Consider the following 17,499-nt stretch of genomic DNA (forward strand, 5'->3'; position numbering starts at 1 on the left):
TTTGTCCAAAAATCATAAATTTGGTCTCCTTGGATTTGGGGCATCATGCCGAGTCGAATAATATCCAATTTTCCCATATTGGCCATTTTAGCTGTCGGCCATTTTGAATTTTGTGCTAAAATGCTGTATTTTACGAACGCATTAGCGTATCGTTACGAAACTCGGTATGGGTCATCAGGACAAAGCCCTGAAGGAGCATGAGAAGTTTCAGCACTGCGCCACCTTGTGGTCAAAAGTTATAACGAAATTTACAAAAATGCTAATAACTTTTGACTATATTAACCAATTGTAATGAAACTGGTCTCAATAGATTCCTTGGGTCATGCTGAGAACATAGATTACAAATTTGCCATAGTCAGCTGAACTTCCTGTCCGCCATATCGTTTTACTTTGAAAACCTACTTTTTCGAACTCCTCCTAGACCGTTGCTCCGATTTTCACCAAAATTGAACCATATCATCTTCAGACCATGCCGACAAAAAGTTATGGATTTCAAGTCGATAAGTCAAACCGTTTTCGTATACCGGAGCAAAGAATTTGAGGCATGATGCAAAAATTACTCTTGAAGCTGTATCTCTACAATGCTTTGACATATTCAGACCAAACTTGGTACGTGTCATCACAAGCATGACCTGAGGCAATATACAGTGTTTCGGCGCAGCGCCACCTACTGGAGGGGAAATATGAAAAATGGCTATTTTTGCTTGTAACTTCTGATGGGTTCGACAAAAATTCATAAATTTGGTATGGGTCATCAGGACAATGCCCTGACGGAGCCTGAGTAGTTTTGGACCAGCGCCACCTTGTGGTCAAAAGTTATAACAAAATTGACAAAAATGCTAATAACTTTTTTTTCTAATTGCTCACTGCTGCTGTTGGTCTGATGCTCCCAGCCATGTTGGCTGGCTCCTTGTGCCGTTTTTGTGCTTGGCCCCGTAATTGCTGCTTGCAGCTATATTTATTATTATTATTCTTCCGCTCTTGAAGTCTATGGCAGCCCATAGAACCGCTTGCGGGAAAGTTGTGAAATTTGGCACACAGTTAGAGGACAGTCTGACTTATGTTCATAGCAAGTTTGGAGTCTCTATCTCAATCCCTCTAGCGCCACCAGCTGTCCAAAGTTGCACTTATGTTTATGTTAATAACTTTTGAACCGTAAGGGTTAGAAACAAAATTCCTTTTTCCTCTGATTCCTTGGGTCATGCTGATTCGATTGCACCATATGACGTCATTTTCAAAACCTACTTTTTCGAACTCCTCTTAGACCGTTGCTCCGATTTTCACGAAAATTGAACCAGATCATCTTCAGACCATGCTGACAAAAAGTTATGGAATTCAAGTCAATTCCTCAAACCGTTTTCGAAAAACATGTGAATTAATTGTACGTAGTGCTTGCGAAAATAGAAGTGAGGCTGTATCTCCGCAACGCTATATCGTATTCAGACCAAACTTGGTACATGTCATCAGAAGCATGACCTGAGGCACCATGCAGTGTTTCGGCACAGCGCCACCTACTGGTGCGGAGATATGAAAAATGTGTATTTTTGCTTATAACTTCTGATGGGTTTGTCCAAAAATCATAAATTTGGTCTCGTTGGATTCGGGGAATCATGCCGAGTCGAATGATATCCAATTTTCCCAATTCGGCCATTTTGGCCGTCGGCCATTTTGAATTTTGTGCTAAAATGCTGTATTTTACGAACGCATTAACGTATCTTTACAAAACTTGGTATGGGTCATCAGCACAATGCCCTGAAGGAGCCTGAGAAGTTTCGGCACAGCGCCACCTTGTGGTCAAAAGTTATAACAAAATTTACAAAAATGCTAATAACTTTTGACTGTATTCACCAATTGTAATGAAACTGGTCTCAGTAGATTCCTTGGGTCATGCTGAGAACATAGATATCACATTTGCTATAGTCAGCTAAACTTCCTGTCCGCCATATTGTTTTTTCTTCAAAAACCTACTTTTTCGAACTCCTCCTAGACCGTTGCTCCAATTTTCACCAAAATTGAACCGTGTCATCTTCAGACCATGCCGACAAAAAGTTATGGATTTCAAGTCGATATGTCAAACCGTTTTCGTATACCAGAGCAAAGAATTTGAGGCATGATGCAAAAACGACTCTTGAAGCTGTATCTCTTCAGTGCTTTGACATATTGACACCAAACTTTGCAAGTGTCATTGTCACCTCACTCTGACCATACCAAACAATTTGGACACAGCGCCACCTATTGGTCGAAAGTGATGAACCAGTAAATCCTCATTTTTTAATCATTTTTCAGCTATTTTGCATAAAATGATCTTAATAGGTCTTTAATTGCTCACTGCTGCTGTTGGTCTGATGCTCCCAGCCATGTTGGCTGGCTTCTTCTGCCGTTTTTGTGCTTGGCCCCGTAATTGCTGCTTGCAGCTATATTTATTCTTCTTCTTCTTCTTCTTCTTCCGCTCTTGAAGTCTATGGCAGCCCATAGAACCGCTTGCGGGAAAGTTGTGAAATTTGGCATACAGTTAGAGGACAGAATGACCTTTGTCCATAGCAAATTTGGAGTCTCTAACTCAATCCCTCTAGCGCCACCAGCTGTTCAAAGTTGCACTTATGTTTATGCTAATAACTTTTGAACCATAAGGGCTAGAAACAAAATTATTTTTTCCTATGATTCCTTGGGTCAAGACGAATCGATTGCATCATATGACGTCATTTTCCGTCATGAAAATTTTTCCGCCATTTTGAATTTTCTGAAAAACCTACTTTTTCGAACTCCTCCTAGGCCGTTAGTCCGATTTTCATGAAAATTGAACCAGATCATCTTCAGACCATGGTGACAAAAAGTTATGGAATTCAAGTCGATTGCTCAAACCATTTTCGAAAAACACACGAACGAATTGTACGTAGCGCTTGCGAAAATAGAAGTAAGGCTGTATCTCTGCAACACTTTATCATATTCAGACCAAACTTGGTACATGTCTTCACAAGCATGACCTGAGGCACCATGCAGTGTTTCGGCTCAGCGCCACCTACTGGTGCGGAGATATGAAAAATGGATATTTTTGCTTATAACTTCTGATGGGTTTGTCCAAAAATCATAAATTTGGTCTTGTTGGATTCGGGGTATCATGCCGACTCAAATGATATCCAATTTTCCCATATCGGACATTTTGGCCGTCGGCTATTTTGAATTTCGTGCTAAAATGCTGTATTTTACGAACGCATTAGCGTATCGTTACGAAACTCGGTATGGGTCCCCAGCACAATACCCTGAAGGAGCCTGAGAAGTTTCAGCACTGCGCCACCTTGTGGTCAAAAGTAATAACAAAATTTACAAAAATGCTAATAACTTTTGACTATATTGACCGATTGTAATGGAACTGGTCAGAGTAGATTCCTTGGGTCATGCTGAGAACATAGATATCAAATTTGCCATAGTCAGCTGAACTTCCTGTCCGCCATATTGTTTTTCTTTAAAAACCTACTTTTTCGAACTCCTCCTAGACCGTTGCTCCGATTTTCACCAAAATTGAATCAGACCATCTTCAGACGATGCTGACAATAAGTTATGGATTTCAAGTCGATAAGTCAAACCGTTTTCGTATAGCGGAGCAAAGAATTTGAGGCATGATGCAAAAACGACTCTTGACGCTGTATCTCTGCAATGCTTTGACATATTGACACCAAAGTTTGCAAGTGTCATTGTCACCTCACTCTGAACATACCGCAACAATTTGGACACAGCGCCACCTATTGGTCGAAAGTGATAAACCAGTAAATCCTCATTTTTTATCATTTTTCAGCTCGTTTGTCTAGAATGATCTCAATAGGTCTTTAATTGCTCACTGTTGCAGTTGGTCTGATGCTCCCAGCTGTGTTGGCTGGCTTCTTGTGCCGTTTTTGTGCTTGGCCCCGTAATTGCTGCTTGCAGCTATATTTATTAGGGGCCAAGCACCGAAGGTGCGTAGGCACCTATTGTATCTGTTGGCGTTCCGTACGCTTATTATTATTTTTCTTCTTCTTCCGCTCTTGAAGTCTATGAGAGCCCATAGAACCGCTTTCGGGAAAGTTGTGAAATTTGGCACACAGTTAGAGGACAGTCTGAGCTATGTCCATAGCAAATTTGGAGTCTCTAACTCAATCCCTCTAGCGCCACCAGCTGTCCAAAGTTGCACTTATGTTTATGTTAATAACTTTTTAACCATAAGGGCTAGAAACAAAATTCTTTTTTCCTATGATTCCTTGGGTCAAGACGAATCGATTGCATCATATGACGTCATTTTCCGTCATGAAAATTTTTCCGCCATTTTGAATTTTCTGAAAAACCTACTTTTTCGAACTCCTCCTAGGCCGTTAGTCCGATTTTCATGAAAATTGAACCAGATCATCTTCAGACGATGCTGACAAAAAGTTATGGAATTCAAGTCGATTGCTCAAACCGTTTTCGAAAAACACACGAACGAATTGTACGTAGCGCTTGCGAAAATAGAAGTAAGGCTGTATCTCTGTAACACTTTATCATATTCAGACCAAACTTGGTACATGTCATCACAAGCATGACATGAGGCACCATGCAGTGTTTCGGCGCAGCGCCACCTACTGGTGCGGAGATATGAAAAATGGCTATTTTTGATTATAACTTCTGATGGGTTTGGCCAAAAATCATAAATTTTGTCTCGTTGGATTCGGGGAATCATGCCGAGTCGAAGGATGTCCAATTTTCCCACTTCGGCCATTTTGGCCGTCGGCCATTTTGAATTTTGTGCTAAAATGCTGTATTTTACGAACGCATTAGCGTATCGTTACAAAACTCGGTATGGGTCATCAGCACAATGCCCTGAAGGAGCCTGAGAAGTTTCGGACCAGCGCCACCTTGTGGTCAAAAGTTATAACAAAATGTACAAAAATGTTAATAACTTTTGACTGTATTCACCAATTGTAATGAAACTGGTCTCAGTAGATTCCTTGGGTCATGCTGAGAACATAGATATAAAATTTGCAATAGTTGGCTGAACTTCCTGTCCGCCATATTGTTTTTCTTTAAAAACCTACTTTTTCGAACTCCTCCTAGACCGTTGCTCCGATTTTCACCAAAATCGAACCGTATCATCTTCAGACCATGCCGACTAAAAGTTATGGATTTCAAGTCAATAAGTCAAACCGTTTTCGTATACCAGAGCAACGAATTTGAAATTTGATGCAAAAACGACTCTTGAAGCTGTATCTCTGCAATGCTTTATCATATTCAGACCAAACTTGGTACGTGTCATCACAAGCATGACCTGAGGCATCATACAGTGTTTCGGCGCAGCACCACCTACTGGAGTGGAGATATGAAAAATGGCTATTTTTGCTTATAACTTCTGATGGGTTTGACCAAAATTCATAAATTTGGTATGGGTCATCAGGACAATGACCTGAAGGAGCCTGAGAAGTTTCAGACCAGCGCCACCTTGTGGTCAATAGTTATAACAAAATTTACAAAATTCTAATAACTTCTGACTATATTTACCGATTGTAATGAAACTGGTCTCAGTAGATTCCTTGGGTGATGGTGAGAACGTAGATATCAAATTTGCCATTGTCAGCTGAACTTCCTGTCCGCCATATTGTTTTTCTTTATAAACCTACTTTTTCGAACTCCTCCTAGACCGTTTGTCAGATTTTCACCAAAATTGAACCTTATCTTCTTCAGACGATGCAGACAAAAAGTTATGGATTTCAAGTCGATTCATCAAACCGTTTTTGTATACCGGAGCAATGAGTTTGAGGCATGATGCAAGAATTACTCTTGAAGCTGTATATCTGCAATGCTTTGATATATTGACACCAAACTTTGCAAGTGTCATTGTCAACTCACTCTGACCATACCACATTAATTTGTTCACAGCGCCACCTATTGGTCGAAAGTGGTAAACCAGTAAAATCCTCATTTTTGGTCATTTTTCAAGCTCTTTTGCCTTAAAATGATCTTAATAGGTCTCTAATTGCTCACTGCTGCTGTTTGTCTGATGCTCCCAGCCATGTTGGCTGGCTTCTTGTGCCGTTTTTGTGCTTGGCCCCGTAATTGCTGCTTGCAGCTATATTTATTATTATTATTCTTCCTCCCGAATGGGAGTCTATGGCAGCCCTATCAACGGAACATGAGAAAATGATGTAATTTGGCACATTTGTAGAGATGCTCATGAATAGTGACTGGACCAAATTTGGAGTCTCTAGAACCAACTCTATAGCGCCACCACTAGTTCAAAAATTCACTATTCTAAAGGTTATAACTTTTGAACCATTTGCTCTAGAAAAATGTAATTTAGTACATCTGATTCATCTCGTTATGCTGATGCTACTCAACATCTTACATTAAGTCTCCACCCATTACAGTAGTGGCCATTTTGAAAAGTACAGTATTCCGTTTTTTCGCTACTCCTCCTTCAAATTCTGACAAATTTTGTCCAAACTTTGATCAGGTGATCTTTGGACAGAGCCGCACAGAAATGACTAAACAGATTTTTTTTTATTCATCTTTGTTCAAAAGTTATGATGTCACGAAGTTAACGAGGTTGACTCAAAATTAGTATAGAGGCTGTATCTCGGCCAAACTTTGAGCAATCGAAACAAATATTGGTACGCTTCATCAGGACCATGGTCTGAGGGTCTATGCCAAACTTGGGAACAGCGCCACCTACAGGTCATGAGATATGAAAAATGGCTATTTTGGCTAATAACTTTTGAACAGTTTGTCAGAAAATCTTGGTGTCTATGGATTCCTTGGATCATGCCGAATCCGACGATACAGATTCTGTCAATATTGAATGAATCACGTGTCCGCCATTTTGAATTTTGTCATAAATTGCAATATCTTTTAAACAATTTGACATATCTTCACAAAAATTGGTATGTATGACCTTTAGAAGGTCCTGAAGGTAGCTGAGAAGTTTCAGCACAGCGCCACCTACTGTTCCACAGATGTAATGATTGTTGCAAAAACGCTTATAACTTTTGAAAACACTTTCCAAAATGTGTATGCTTTATGTCATTTTATTCCCTGGCTTATACCGATTCCGACAATGTATCATTTGTCATTTTCCTTAAATGTACCTGTCTGCCATATTGAAGTAAATGAAAAACAGTTTTTTTGCTACTCCTCCTACAAATTTTGGTCAATTTTGTCCAAAATCAGCTCAGATGATCTTTGGACCGAGCCGCACAGAAATGACTGAACAGATTTTTGATATTTGCTACCATTCCCGAGATATTCATCACTGAATGTGACCTTGCTTGTGTTTGTTGTCTTATGCTAGTTGGCTTAGCATGCTAACCAGTTGTCATTCTCTTTAATGTGGCTCTTCAGTTATCAATTTAACCATGAGCTTCATTAGCATTAAGTTAACTTAGCATGCTAATATGGTTAGCATTCTAAGTAATGCTTTTTTTGTGAATTCTTTGTTACACTAAAGTTCTCTTCCACAGCCTGTTGAATGTGCATCCTCAAGTAGCTCAATGTGTAAAGCCAGTTACCTGAAGATCCCTGTACCCAAAGATAGTGGGTTCGAATCCCAGGTGGAGTGGTTTTATGAAATAGTGTGTTTTGATTCCTTTACTGCCTCTTGGATTAGAAATACGCTTAGATGAAAATGAACACAGCATGAAACAAAAAGCATTTATGTACATTCTGAGTTCATTCTCGCCCGTAATTCTGAACCAGCTGTTTCATGTTTGTTCATTTTCTGCTGTTTTTCCTCTTCCTGCTCTGTATTGCGCTACAGCATGATGAGCTGCAGAATGATTTAAAGTAGTTATTAAATATAACATTCAGTGCAGTTTTATAAAAATTCTTCATTTTGAGTTCATTTTCACATGAACTAATGAACTTCGACAGGTGTGCCAACATTCACCTGCACAGTGGTGCAATCAGATGAGAAATGGACATTGGTCCTGGAGGTCGTGGGTTAGAATCCTGTGTGGGGTACCTTTATACAATTGTGTGTAATGAGTCATTTTGATACCTTTTTTATCCAAATAAGCATTGTACTAATCTTTATTCCTCTTGAATGAGATACAAGTGTTTTTAGTTCATTCCATGTTCATTCTCTGAACTTCTATTGATTTTCATTTCATTTCCACCTGTCCTTCTGAACCAGCTGTTTTGCATGTACATTCAATTTCTGCTGTTTTTGCTCTTTCTGCTCCGTATTGCGCTACTGCCCCTTCTGGGGCTTGGCCCCGAATTGCTGCTTGCAGCTATATTTATCAGGGGCCAAGCACCGAAGGTGCTGAAGCCCCTATTGTATCCGTTAGTTTTATTAGGGGCCAAGCCCCGAAGGGGCTGTAGCCCCTATTGTAATTGTAGGTTTTCCCTTTTATTATTATTCTTCCTCCCGAATGGGAGTCTATGGCAGCCCTATCAACGGAACATGAGAAAATGATGAAATTTGGCACACTTGTAGTGATGGTCATGTCTAGAAATCTGACCAATTTTGGAGTCTCTAGGACCAACTCTATAGCGCCACCACCAGTTCAAAAATTCAACATTATAAAGGTTATAACTTTTGAACCATTTGGTCTAGAAAAATACAATTTAGTACATCTGATTCGTCTCTTCATGCTGATTCTATTCAAATTCTTACATTAAGTCTCTGCCCATTACAGTAGCGGCCATTTTGAAAAGTACTGTATTCCATTTTTTTGCTACTCCTCCTTCAAAATTTGTCCAATATTGTCCAGACTTTGATCAGGTGATCTTTGGTCTGAGCCGCACAGAAATGACTGAACAGATTTTTTTTTATTCATCTTTGTTCAAAAGTTATGATGTCACGAAGTTAACGAGGTTGACCCAAAATTGCTATAGAGGCTGTATCTCAGCCAAACTTTGAGCAATCGAAACAAAAATTGGTACACTTGATCCATACCATGATCTGAGGTTCCCTGCCAAATTTGGGAACAGCGCCACCTACAGTTCATGAGATCTGAAAAATGGATATTTTGGCCAATAACTTTTGAACAGTTTATCAGAAAATCAAGATCTTGGTGTCAATGGATTCCTTGGGCCATGCCGAATCCGAGGATATAGATTGTCAACATCAGATGATACTCATGTCCGCCATTTTGAATTTTGTCATAAATTGCAATATCTTTTAAACAATTCGACATATCTTCACCAAAAATGGTACGTATGACCTTTAGAAGGTCCTGAAGGTACATGAGAAGTTTCAACACAGCGCCACCTACTGTTCCACAGGCATAATGTTTTTTGCAAAAACGCTTAACTTTTGAAAACACTTTCCAAAATGTGTATGCTTTATGTCATTTTATTCCCTGGCTAATGCCAATTCCAATGATGTGTCATTTGTCATTTTCCTTAAATGTACCTCTCCGCCATATTGAAATAAATGAAAAACAGTTTTTTCGCTACTCCTCCCACAAATTTTGTCCAATTTTGTCAGCTCAGGTGATCTTTGGACCGACCTGCACAGAAATGACTGAACGGATTTTTGATGTTCACTACCATTCCCGAGATATTCGTCTCTGAATGTGACCTTGCTTGTGTTTGTTGTCTTATGCTAATTAGCTTAGCATGCTAATTGGTTATTTTGTACAAATTGCTTCTGTTCCTGATATTGAATGTTTCTGAGAATGATCTAAACTAAAAATTTTAAATATAACATGTGGTGCATTTTTATAAAAATTCTACATTGTGAGTTCATTCTCATGAACTACTGAACTTCGACAGCTGTGTGGCACTGTCTGTCCAGTGGCGCAAAGAGTTGAGTGACAGACACATGATCCTGAGACTGTGGGTTCGAGTCCCGTGTGTGGCAACTTTATGAAATGCTCTGTTTGATGTTCTGCTCTGCTTGGTGTGCTGTGCTGTTCTGCTTACAGTGCTGCTCTGCTTGAAATGCTGCTCTGCTTGCTGTGTTGCTCTGTTTGCGGTGCCTTCGGTGCTTGGCCCCGCATTGCTGCTTGCAGCTATATTTATTATTATTCTTCTTCTTCCGCTCTTGAAGTCTATGACAGCACATAGAACCGCTTGCGGGAAAGTTATGAAATTTGGCACACAGTTAGAGGACAGTCTGATCTATGTCCATAGCAAATTTGGAGTCTCTAACTCAATCCCTCTAGCGCCACCAGCTGTCCAAAGTTGCACTTATGTTTATGTTAATAACTTTTGAACCGTAAAGGCTAGAAACAAAATTCTTTTTTCCTCTGATTCCTTGGGTCAAGACAAATCGTCATTTTCCGTCATGAAAATTTTTCCGCCATTTTGAATTTTCTGAAAAACATACTTTTTCGAACTCCTCCTAGGCCGTTACTCCGATTTTCACGAAAATTGAACCAGATCATCTTCAGACTATGCCGACAAAAAATTATGGAATTCAAGTTGATTCCTCAAACCGTTTTCGAAAAACATGCGAACGAATTGTACGTAGTGCTTGCGAAAATAGACATAAGGCTGTATCTCCGCAACGCTTTATCGTATTCAGACCAAACTTGGTACATGTTATCACAAGCATGACCTGAGGCAACAAGCAGCGTTTCGGCGCAGTGCCACCTAGTGGTGCGGAGATATGAAAAATGTATGTTTTTGCTTGTAACTTCTGATGGGTTTGTCCAAAAATCATAAATTTGGTCTCGTTGGATTCGGGGAATCATGCCGAGTCGAATGATATCCAATTTTCACATATCGGACATTTTGACTGTCGGCCATTTTGAATTTTGTGCTAAAATGCTGTATTTTACGAACGCATTAGCGTATCGTTATGAAACTTGGTATGGGTCATCAGCACAATGCCCTGAAGGAGCATACCAAGTTTAGGACCAGCGCCACCTTGTGGTCAAAAGTTATAACAAAATTTACAAAAATGCTAATAACTTTTGAGTATATTAACCGATTGTAATGAAACTGGTCTCAGTAGATTCCTTGGGTCATCTTGAGAACATAGATATCAAACTTTCCATAGTCAGCTGAACTTCCTGTCCGCCATATTGTTTTTCTTTAAAAAACTACTTTTTCGAACTCCTCCTAGACCGTTGCTCCGATTTTCACCAAAATCGAACCGTATCATCTTCAGACCATGCTGACAAAAAGTTATGGATTTCAAGTCGATAAGTCAAACCGTTTTCGTATACCAGAGCAACGAATTTGAGGCATGATGCAAAAATGACTCTTGAAGCTGTATCTCTGCAATGCTTTATCATATTCAGACCAAACTTGGTATGTGTCATCACAAGCATGACCTGAGGCATCATACAATGTTTCAGCACAGCGCCACCTACTGGAGTGGAGATATGAAAAATGGCTGTTTTTGCTTATAACTTCTGATGGGTTTGACCAAAATTCATAAATTTGGTATGGTTCATCAGGACAATGCCCTGAAGGAGCCTGAGAAGTTTCGGACCAGCACCACCTTGTGGTCAAAAGTTATAACAAAATTGACAAAAATGCTAATAACTTTTGATTATATCTACCGATTGTAATGAAACTGGTCTCAATAGATTCCTTGGGTCATGCTGAGAACATAGATATCAAATTTGCCATATTCAGCTGAACTTCCTGTCCGCCATATTGTTTTTCTTTAAAAACCTATTTTTTTCAAACTCCTCCTAGACCGTTGCTCCGATTTTCACCAAAATTGAACCGTATCATCTTCAGACCATGCCGACAAAAAGTTATGGATTTCAAGTTGATAAGTCAAACCGTTTTCGTATACCAGAGCAAACAATTTGAGGTATGATGCAAAAATGACTCTTGAAGCTGTATCTCTGCAATGCTTTATCATATTCAGATCAAACTTGGTACGTGTCATCACAAGCATGACCTGAGGCATCATAGAGTGTTTCGGCGTAGCGCCACCTACTGGAGTGGAGATATGAAAAATGGCTATTTTTGCTTATAACTTCTGATGGGTTTGACCAAAATTCATAAATTTGGTATGGGTCATCAGGACAATGCACTGAAGGAGCCTGAGAAGTTTCGGACCAGCGCCACCTTGTGGTCACAAGTTATAACAAAATTGACAAAAATGTTAATAACTTTTTTTTCTAATTGCTCACTGCTGCTGTTGGTCTGATGCTCCCAGCCATGTTGGCTGGCTTCTTGTGCCGTTTTTGTGCTTGGCCCCGTAATTGCTGCTTGCATATATTTGCATATATGCTATATTTATTATTATTCTTCTTCCGCTCTTGAAGTCTATGACAGCCCATAGAACTGCTTACGGGAAAGTTATGAAATTTGGCACACAGTTAGAGGACAGTCTCAGCTATGTCCATAGCAAATTTGGAGTCTCTAACTCAATCCCTCTAGCGCCACCAGCTGTCCAAACTTGCACTTATGTTTATGCTAATAACTTTTGAATCATAAGGGCTAGAAACAAAATTTTCGCCATGAAAATTTTTCCGCCATTTTGAATTTTCTGAAAAACCTACTTTTTCGAACTCCTCCTAGGCCGTTACTCCGATTTTCATGAAAATTGAACCAGATCATCTTCAGACCATGCCGACAAAATGTTATGGAATTCATGGTGATTCCTTTAACTGTTTTCGTAAAACACGCGAACGAATTGTATGTAGTGCTTGCGAAAATAGACATAAGGCTGTATCTCCGCACGGCTTTATCGTATTTAGACCAAACTTCGTACATGTCATCACAAGCATGACCTGAGGCATCATGCAGTGTTTCGGCACAGCACCACCTACTGGTGCGGAAATATGAAAAATTGATATTTTTGCTTATAAATTCTGATGGTTTTGTCCAAATATCATAAATTTGGTCTCGATGGATTCGGGGCATCATGCCGATTCGAATGATTACCAATTTTCCCATATGGGACATTTTGCCCGTCTGTCATTTTGAATTTTGTGCTAAAATGCTGTATTTTACGAACGCATTAGCGTATCATTACGAAACTTGGTATGGGTCATCAGCACAATGCCCTGAAGGAGTGTGAGACGTTTCGGACAAGCGCCACCTTGTGGCCAAAAGTTATAATAAAATTTACAAAAATGCTAATAACTTTTGACTATTTTAACTCATTGTAATGAAACTTCTGATGGGTTTGTCCAAAAATCATAACTTTGGTCTCCTAGGATTCAGGGCATTATGCCAAGTCAAATTATAACCAATTTTACAAAATCGTTCATTTTGGCCATCGGCCATTTTGAATTTTGTGGTAAAATGCTGTATTTTATGAACACATTTGCGTATCGTTATGAAACTTGGTATGGGTCATCAGCACAATGACCTGAAGGAGCCTGAGAAGTTTCGGACCAGCGCCACCTAGTGGAGAATTTTTTTAATATGCTTATAACTTTTGAGTCTGATGCTCATGTCTGATGCTCATGGCTGTGTTGGCTGGCTTGTTGTGCTGCTTTTGCGCTTGGCCCCGTAAATGCTGCTTGCAGCTTTATTATTATTATTATTATTATTATTATTAGGCTATTATTATTATTTTAAAGACAGGATCAGATTAAAAGGCCATTAAATAAAGTTGGTTATCAAATTGATAACAAATTTCATTTGAATGCTAATATGCTATAGACTATTATAGCTTATTACATTCCGCGCGATGTTGACTATATAGACAGCATTCAAATAATAATATTTTCTTAATTCCGAACTTATTTTATCATAAGTTTCCAGGTTGCTATGGTCACGCAGGTTGTTTACACATTTAACTTGTGGCCATGAGAAACAGATGTCGTTCCCTCAACATATGATCATGTGGCCACGACATAAGGATGTCGTTACCTCGACAAAACGATCTCGTGGCCACGACATATTATCACGTTCCCACGAGTTTATATCTTGTGGACACGACAAAACTAAGTGAACCGAACATGTCCCCTCCCGTTCACCGTAGATGTGAAAGAAGTTTCGCCTGCCTTTTTATTAGGAATGGATGAAAGTTAAAGTACTGTTTACCTGCACACCTGGTGAGATAAAGGAAAAAGGCCGCGCCGAAGCACCTGACAGTTGTGAATATTAGGCTTGTTCCGAGATACATCTTCTTCTTCTTCTTCTTCTGGAGTTAATGGCGGTTGGCAGACCTCCGAGATACATCGGTGCTGCACAGACTGCTTGGCGTGATCAAAGTACCGCGAGAGTGACTGGAAAGCATACTACTCCTTATGAATCGCTCTCGCGGTACTTTGATGTCATTGGCTGATCGGTCTGCACAGCGCCGATGCATCTCAAACGAACGGCTTCTCGATTCATTTGTCTCTGAATTGCGAATCATTTTGTATTTTTTGAATCGTTTCGCAAGCCCTACCTCACACATGTGCACGGAGCGAGACGGCAGTGCATGGAAGATAATACAGTAGGTACTATTTTGATTACATTTATAGTTACATAAGTGTTTGTTTGTGGTCACTCTCTTTTTTTTGGTCAAGGATGAATCGCTCCAAAAGAAGATTACAAAACCATCCAAATACATAACGGTGGATGAAAACTCAGAGGTCGTATGTGGGAGCCGCGCGAAAAGCACCGCCAACGTGTCAGCCAAAGATGCTGCTGGGATTAAGTGTAAGAACCTACCTTTTACTTTATTGCTGTTTTGACATTAATTAATTAGCTAACTTTAAGTAAACATCCTAGCTTTGTGACCACCTAACATGCTAACTTATTGTAATGGCTAACATTTCGACTCCTTTCTGCTCTTGCGCGATACCTACAAGGTAGGCGCTGTTTTTTTTAAGAAGTGGGGAAAAATGTGTTCCTGATACAATGCACGGTGACTTCATGTAATTACCATTGATTAATTATAAAATGATTTTTGAGAAACTAGGTATAAGAACATTGCTCCAGTGTCAGTGGCTGTATTGTGTTAAGACATATTAACAATTTAAAGGTGTAATATGTAATATTTTTGCAGTAAAAATATCCAAAAACCACTAGGCCAGTGTTATATATTTTGTTCACTTGAGTACTTACAATATCCCAAATGTTTCCAACAATTTGTAAATCGTGAGAAAATTGCAATTTTAACCAAGGCTTCGGGACGTGTGAGGAGTCGCCTGTCAATTGCGTCATATCTGCGTTACTCTCGGTTTACGCTTTTATTTTGTAGAAACCATGGAAACACCAAAGATGCTTTAATATTTGCATGTTTTAATAGGCAATGGGACATTGGTTTGGTTATGTTTATAGACAGGAAACTAATTATTGTTATATAGCTCAGTCTTATTGTTTAAATCTAATTTTCTTGATTTTTTGCGAGTACCATGCTTTACCACGCCTCAGAGAAAAACACTTTTTGGTGAAGGTGCTAACATAGCATAATCAGATGCATCTTTATTTTAGTAACAGTCATACAGCATTTTCTCCATCATACAATACGTTTTTAAAATTAATTTCATGCCATTTATCAACACAAGCCATCCAGCATTTAATATGATATTGTAAAATCGATTTATCTTACTGCAGTGTGTAACAGTGTTTCACAGCAGCCTCCGAGCGAACGCTCAGAGTAACGTTATAACATCATTTTCAACACTCTCAAATGTATCTAATATGATAAACAGAGCTGTGTTTCCTCATATTCATGACTGGAAAAGCGGAAGCTGTGTCATAATAAAGTCCCTGCTGCTTGTGATGCGTATGTTGCTCAATCGCTCCAGCTCCTCGTTCAGCTCCCACAACACTCGCTCCTGCTCTGCTTCATACTACAGTAACGTTAATAATCTCATCCAGTGAAAAGAATAGGGATAGGATTTGGGCAGCAATCTTGTTTATGACATGATTTCTGCCTGAGTCCTATCCCTATTCTTTTCCACCGGCTGTGATATGAAGACCACATGTCTTGGCGTCATCATGCTACGACTTTGTTTTGAATAGGCCTCTAGCGGACAAAATTATTACATATTGTACCTTTAAGTAAAATATTATTATGATCACGGGTTTTGACATCCCCTCAAAAGATCTGTAGGGCAGTTGAATGTAATGTCAGTGAATGTGTTGGAAGGTGAAGAATGAGCAAGTTAGGCTGCACGCAAATATCAGCACACTAGAACTAGTGACTACTGTTACACATGTTTGAACTGGACAACCATTTTTGTGTCATGCTGAACAGCTGTCTACACTGAACATGACAGGCCATTTCTCCTTCATAAAAGAAGTAGCGAAAGAGCTTGGAGTATACTTAACACAAGAAAAAAATAATTTACAATGATTATGATGGCCCTAAATGTTTCAGTGCAGGACGACTGTTTGTACTCATTTACTTATTGTATCACTGTTGTACTAACAAACCAATAGGCTATTCTATTATCAAACCAAAAATTTAACTCAATGTTATTGCATATCTGGTTTGATATGGACTTAGAGACTGATTCATCAGGGTCAACAGGAAGAGACAGAGAAACTCAGATTTTATTGAAGAAAAAAAGAGACAACGAGGAGATTAGCCACATACACATGCAGTTGCATTCTGTTTCTGGACTAAACAGTGTGTTTTTATTTATATATATTGCAGAACAGCAAGACTCCTGGGATTCCATCAGCTCCTCAGCATCAGAGTCCCAAGTGAAAAAGAAGATAAAGAAGAAGAAAATTAAGAAGCCAAGCAAGAGACACAAAAAAGGAGGAAAAATAATGATAATTTGTTGTCATGTTAACATCATTAAAATAATAATTGATAATCTTTTTTGAAATAAGTTGTTTAATTTATATTACTATTATTGTTATTCATAATTATTACTGTTATTAAAATAATATTAAAATAAATGTTTTGACATAAAGGATATGCCATTTTGTGTATGTAAATTTGTTGCACCTACGTACCCTGTAACTACGTGGAACAAGAGGGTAACAAGCACCACTTTAATTTACGGCCCGCAGATGATGTAGATGATGGAACAAGGGGTAGCACCACTTTAATTTACGGCCCCTGTAACTACGTGGAACAAGAGGGTAACAAGCACCACTTTAATTTACGGCCCGCAGATGATGTAGTTACCCTGTAACTACGTGGAACAAGGGGGTAACAAGCACCACTTTAATTTACGGCCCGCAGATGATGTAGTTACCCTGTAACTACGTGGAACAAGAGGGTAAGAAGCACCACTTTAATTTACGGCCCACAGATGATGTAGTTACCCTGTAACTACGTGGAACAAGGGGTAACAAGCACCACTTTAATTTACGGCCCACAGATGATGTAGTTACCCTGTAACTACGTGGAACAAGAGGGCAAAATATATCACATTTATAGCGCTTTATATAGGCTACAAATTGTTTCAAATCAGCTTCACAACAGAAAGAATATAATGTTTCAAGAAGCATGAATTATTAAAAAAAAGCTTATCAGCTATAAAGCAACTCAAGATTCAATTATTCAGCTCAATTCAGTTGTTTTCATCAGATCAATACTTCGATAATATTCTGTGAATATTAGTCATAGCCCCCAAGGTCATACATAACACATAATATTAGAATAGCCTTTAGTTATAGAATAGTTACAGTAAAATTATTTGTGATTTGTCCATCTTGTTTAGCATATTAGGTAATAATATT

General features: G+C 39.0%; 1 long non-coding RNA gene across 1 annotated transcript; it reads left to right on the top strand.

Annotated features, from left to right (window-relative positions):
- Nucleotides 1–13,904: 13,904 nt before the first annotated feature.
- Nucleotides 13,905–16,749, top strand: LOC125261823. The gene is made up of 3 exons (XR_007183446.1): nt 13,905–14,305; nt 14,379–14,511; nt 16,460–16,749. It is a non-coding gene; the product is annotated as an uncharacterized LOC125261823 (long non-coding RNA).
- Nucleotides 16,750–17,499: the final 750 nt, after the last annotated feature.

Source organism: Megalobrama amblycephala, unplaced genomic scaffold, assembly GCF_018812025.1.
Source record: "Megalobrama amblycephala isolate DHTTF-2021 unplaced genomic scaffold, ASM1881202v1 scaffold495, whole genome shotgun sequence".
In the NCBI taxonomy this organism is placed as follows: Eukaryota; Metazoa; Chordata; class Actinopteri; order Cypriniformes; family Xenocyprididae; genus Megalobrama; species Megalobrama amblycephala.